General features: G+C 39.6%; 1 non-coding gene across 1 annotated transcript; it reads left to right on the top strand.

Annotated features, from left to right (window-relative positions):
* Positions 1-5,478: 5,478 nt before the first annotated feature.
* Positions 5,479-5,550, top strand: trnat-cgu (transfer RNA threonine (anticodon CGU)). The gene has a single exon. It is a non-coding gene; the product is annotated as a tRNA-Thr (tRNA).
* Positions 5,551-6,000: the final 450 nt, after the last annotated feature.

Here is a 6,000-nt window from a genome sequence, read left to right on the forward strand (position 1 = left end):
TGGGAAATCCGAGAAAACCCAACAGAGCTCAACCAAGTTTGTGTAAAGTGCCGCACCATCCAGGACTTGCTTCAGCGATTAAGTCTGCTAGAAAAGGAGCTGGAGGAAATGAGACAGCAACAGGAGCTTGAGGAGCTGACACACCCACAATTCATGGAAGTCTGCACCCCTAGCAGACTGAAAGACACCAGGGAGATGGAAGAGAGTCGAAACAGCTGGGTTCAGATAGGCAGAAGCAGGGAAAAAAAGAAACTTCGTCAAACACAACCACCTGAAATCCAGACATCCAACAAATTTGAGCCACTTCAACATTTAGATGACCAAAACCAAAATCAAGAGAATGAAAGGAACAACATCCAGGACCCTATAAACTGTGCTGGCCAGGCAGCAAAAAGAAGGGAAGTCATGATTGTTGGGGGCTCCATATTGAGAAACACAGCAAGCTCAGTTCGCAGTTTGGACCCCCTTACTACAACAGTGTGCTGCCTTCCAGGAGCCTCAGTCAAGCACATCACTGAGAATGTGGACAGGCTCCTACAACGAACAGGAGGCGACCCGGTAGTAGTCGTCCACATCGGTACAAACAACATTGGAAGAGACAGGCCAAGATCCCTGCAAAACAAATTCAGAGAGCTAGGAAGGAAATTAAAAGACAAGACCAAAACTGTGGTATTTTCTGGGATACTGCCGGCACCCTGCAAAGGACCATATGGACAGCTGGAAATACTAAATCAAAATGCATGGCTGAAATCGTGGTGCACTCAGGAAGGCTTCACCTTTCTTGAACATTGGACCACATTCTACAACAAGGACTATCTATACAGGTGGGACGGACTGCACTTAAACAGAAAGGGAACCAATCTACTCAGAGAAAGGATCCTTCAGGAGGTCCAGAAGCATTTAAACTAGAAAGGAAGGGGGGAGAAAACAAAAAAACAGAAGGGAGACCACATCAAAACAAGGGCAACAACTCAGGTAAGACAACTATTAAATGTATTTATCTTAATGCTAGAAGTCTCAGAAACAAAATGTTAGAACTTGAAGCTACTGCACTAACAAGTAAGTATGATGTGATAAGTGTTACAGAAACTTGGTTGTCTGAGAGTGATGGAAACGAATATAATATTAGTGGGTACACACTATATAGGAAAGACAGGCAGGACAGAAGAGGCGGAGAGGTAGCGCTATACATAAGAAATAGTCTTGAAGCCCAGGTGTTAAATCAGGACAAAGAAAACAATGCAGAATCATTATGGGTCAGAATAATGGACACAAATTCAAAGGGCATAATAATAGGAGCATGCTATAGACCGCCAAATTCAGACGCTGAGCAAAATAATCTGTTATACAATGACATTCGAAATGAGTGTAGAAAAGGAGAAGCCATATTAAAGGGGGATTTCAACTTCCCCTGTATAAAATGGGAAAACCCGATGGGGGGCACGACGGATGAAATTGAAATGGTGGAAATGACAAATGACTGCTTCCTAACGCAATTTGTCAAGGCACCGACTAGAGGGGAGGCATGCCTTGATTTAGTCTTTTCAAATAATGAAGACAGAATAACTAAAACAGAGGTCAGAGAGCCATTGGCAAACTCAGACCACAACATGGTCTCATTTGAAATATTTTTTAAAACCCCAAAAGTAATGACTAAAGCTAAGGTTTACAATTTTAGAAAAGCAAACTATGAAGGTATGAAACAGAGACTAGTAGAAGTAGATTGGAGTAAAATAGACAAAAAGATCCACAGATAAAGGATGGCTGTTCTTTAAAAATGTAGTACTAGAGGCACAAAACAATTACATCCCAAAAGTAGACAAATCTAAATCTAAAACAAAATGGCCAAAATGGTTTAATAGATCAATTAAAAAAATATTCAGTGATAAAAAGGCACTTTACAGAGCATTTAAAAGGGACCAAAAACAAACTACACAGAAAGAGTACTTGGAACTGCAAACACAAGTCAAAAAGGAAGTTAGAAAGGCCAAGAGAGAGATAGAAATCAATATTGCTAAGGGGGCTAAAACCAATTCCAAAATGTTTTTCCAACATTATAACAGCAAGAGAACATTCAAAGAGGAGGTTAAATGTCTAAGAGACACAAATGGCAAAATCATAGATGAAGAAAAAAAAATAGCAAATATATTAAATGATTACTTTTCACAGGTTTTCAGTACTCAAAGAAATGAAAGAAGTTATTTACAAACCGCTAACCAAGATCATGCAATAGTCTCTTGACACAGGGGTTGTACCGACAGACTGGAAAATAGCAAACGTAATACCGATCCACAAAAAGGGAGACAAAACCGAACCAGGTAACTACAGACCAATAAGCCTGACTTCTATTATATGTAAACTTATGGAAACTATAAAAAGATCCAAAATGGAAAATTACCTATATGGTAACAATATCCTGGGAGACAGCCAGCATGGTTTTAGGAAAGGGAGATCGTGTCTAACTAACCTACTTGACTTTTTCGAGGATGCAACATTGACAATGGATAACTGCAAAGCATACAACATGGTTTATTTAGATTTCCAGAAAGCTTTTGACAAAGTCCCGCATAAAAGATTAATTCTCAAACTGAAAGCAGTAGGGATTCAAGGAAATGCATGCACATGGATTAGGGAGTGGTTAACATGTAGAAAACAGAAAGTACTGATTAGAGGAGACACCTCAAAATGGAGTGAGGTAACCAGTGGTGTACCACAGGGATCAGTATTAGGTCCTCTGCTATTCCTAATCTACATTAATGATTTAGATTCTGGTATAATAAGCAAACTTGTTAAATTTGCAGACGACACAAAAATAGGAGGAGTGGCAAACACTGTTGAAGCAGCAAAGGTCATTCTCCCTGGTGTCTTTCAGTCTGCTAGGGGTGCAGACTTCCATGAATTGTGGGTGTGTCAGCTCCTCAAGCTCCTGTTGCTGTCTCATTTCCTCCAGCTCCTTTTCTAGCAGGCTTAATCGCTGAAGCAAGTCCTGGATCGTGCGGCACTTTACACAAACTTGGTTGAGCTCTGTTGGGTTTTCTCGGATTTCCCACATCATGCAGTTGTCACAGATTACTGGTTTGAAGACCATTTTTTTGGAAGTTTAGTTTAGCTTCTGCAGCTGTCAACCTGCTTTCAACTGCTTCTAACTGCGTTGTACTTGTCCCCTCATACTTCTCCCACGATGTCGCTTTCAAACGCTGTCGCTGGGAAGCCTGGCTGCCTTTGTTTGTGTTTGTCCTGCGGGCTCTGCCCCTCCCCATGTCCCAGAATGCCTCGGGATTTGAATCAGCTGCTCCGAGTTTCAGCTTGTTATCAGAAAAATACACGCAGCTGCAAGGCTTTAAGCTGCAATGTTTTCTGATTAAAGCAACTCTGCTATTCCTAATCTACATTAATGATTTAGATTCTGGTATAGTAAGCAAACTCGTTACATTTGCAGACGACACAAAAATAGGAGGAGTGACAAACACTGTTGAAGCAGCAAAGGTCATTCAAAATGATCTAAACAGCATTCAGAATTGGGCATACACATGGCAAATTAAATTTAATAGAGAAAAGTGTAAAGTATTGCATGCAGGCAATAAAAATGTGCATTATAAATATAATATGGGAGATAGTGAAATTGAAGAAGGGAACTATGAAAAAGACCTAGGAGTTTATGTTGACTCAGAAATGTCTTCATCTAGACAATGTGGGGAAACTATAAAAAAGGCTAACAAGATGCTCAGATATATTATACCGGGTTTAAAAGGCATGTCGTATGCAGACAGGTTAAAAGAATTGAATCTATTCAGTCTTGAACAAAGAAGACTACGCGGCGATCTGATTCAAACATTCAAAATCCTAAAAGGTATAGACAATGTCAACCCAGGGGACTTCTTTGACCTGAAAAAAGAACCAAGGACCAGGGGTCACAAATGGAGATTAGATAAATTCAGAACAGAAAATAGGAGGCACTTTTTTACACAGAGAATTGTGAGGGTCTGGAACCAACTCCCCAGTAATGTTGTTGAAGCTGACACCCTGGGATCCTTCAAGAAGCTGCTTGATGAGATTCTGGGATCAATAAGCTACTAACAACCAAACGAGCAAGATGGGCTGAATGGCCTCCTCTCGTTTGTAAACTTTCTTATGTTCTTATGTTCTTAACTAACACATGCTTTTGAGAGTCAAGGTAGTAGCAGAGTGGCGCAGCGGAAGCGTGCTGGGCCCATAACCCAGAGGTCAATGGATCGAAACCATCCTCTTCGATGTTTCTCTTGTTCAACATCTGTCAAAGCGGTGCTTCAAATAAATGAACCAAGAGTGAGATTGATTGATATTTTGCCTTGCGCATTTCTGTTGAGTGTTACAATAAAAGAGTGCACATATATTATGTTTTATGAATGTGCATGTGTGCATAGCGCAACTTAATCAATTTCGGCACCTCCTCAAGACTCCCCTCTTCAGACAGCACCTGTAGAACTCCTATTTTCCCTGTGGACACTTTATCACTCTTCCTTAATGTGCTTTACTTGCTCTTATCTGCTCCCTATTTAACTGCATTTACTGTACTGTAATCTGCCACAAGTGTTATTCAATCTGTAGTATTTTGCATTTAATCATATCCTGATGTAACTATCACTGACACTGTTATCTGCTATGATTATTGAATCATATTTTGTCATATACTTGTACCTACTAGAACTGAAGTCATTGTATTTTATCTTGCTCTGATATGTATGAATACTTGTACTGTGATTCTTGAAATGTATTTTTGTTTATGATTGTAAGTCACTGTTGGTAACGGCGTCTGTGTCCTCAGAAGGCTCTGATTATATTACGATTACTATCAGGATCATATAACAAGTACTGCTTCATTACAAATTGAGCAGAAACTGCATTTTTGTATTAAATAAAAAAAAAGTTGAAAAATGGTGACAAGCTTTAAAATTGCATCGCTGCTGCTGCAAATAATAGGGTTAACACCGAAAACGAGTGTGTCCTCAGAATTAGCATGTGCCTTGTTTTATGGTCATTCCTTACTCAGCAATGTGACCATAGCTTCACTCTAATATGAAATCCATTTAATGTAAAACAAAATGTTTCTGGTAAAAGATGTACGATTCTTAACTCTAAATTAATTCATTTTCAGACAGCCTAAAACTACTGTAATTATTGCTATAGAAGTACCAGTTCTTTTGGATTATTATGAAAAAAATAAATAAATGGTAGATGGTGTCAAGTGTTTTAAAAAAATACTATTTGCAAAATAGTATTTACTAATTTCTACTTAAAATACATGTCTGGCAACCTATTTTCTATTTGTATTTTAAATAAATATGGAGACCACTGTTTTCTATTTAAAGAGTTTCCGTGACTATTTTGCCCATCCTTGGCATTCAGCTGTTAACTGTAAGGTTGGTTTCCAGCGAGATTGCCTTTCCGGGCAGCCTTCTCAATAGACTCCAAGCTTCCGATTTCGTTTGCAGTCACGAGGGTGCGGTGGCCAAGTGGTAAGGCGTCGGTCTCGTAAACCGAAGATCACGGGTTCAATCCCCGTCCGTACCTTGTTGCTGTCTGAAAACACTATATGTTACTTGTTTGTACTTTTGCAGCTGAAATGAAAATTATAAAATTCTATTTGTATTTTAATTTAAATTAAAAAAGAGGGCACTTGGATTTGAACCAGGGACCGATTGATTTGCAGTCACGTGCTCTACCAGCTATACCCCGACTCCAACAATGCCATTTTCTACCAAGCACAACCAACGGTGCTGAGCTGTCAGTTTCAGAAATGCAACCCATCAAGGCGAGTGATTTTTCACCTTGTATCCCGCAGCAAATTCCTGTGGTGCAATTGGTCAGTGTGTTTGGCTCTTAACCCTTTAAGGACCGAGATCGTGTCAACACCACATCATACTGAAATTTCAAATTCAAAGCCACAGTTTGCCTTGCCTGACGGCTTTGATTGCTTGGTTGGTTGCTTGAGCCCAACCTAGAAAATTGGTTTTAATTTGT

The sequence above is a fragment of the Acipenser ruthenus genome, unplaced genomic scaffold (genome assembly GCF_902713425.1).
Source record: "Acipenser ruthenus unplaced genomic scaffold, fAciRut3.2 maternal haplotype, whole genome shotgun sequence".
Lineage (NCBI taxonomy): Eukaryota > Metazoa > Chordata > Actinopteri > Acipenseriformes > Acipenseridae > Acipenser > Acipenser ruthenus.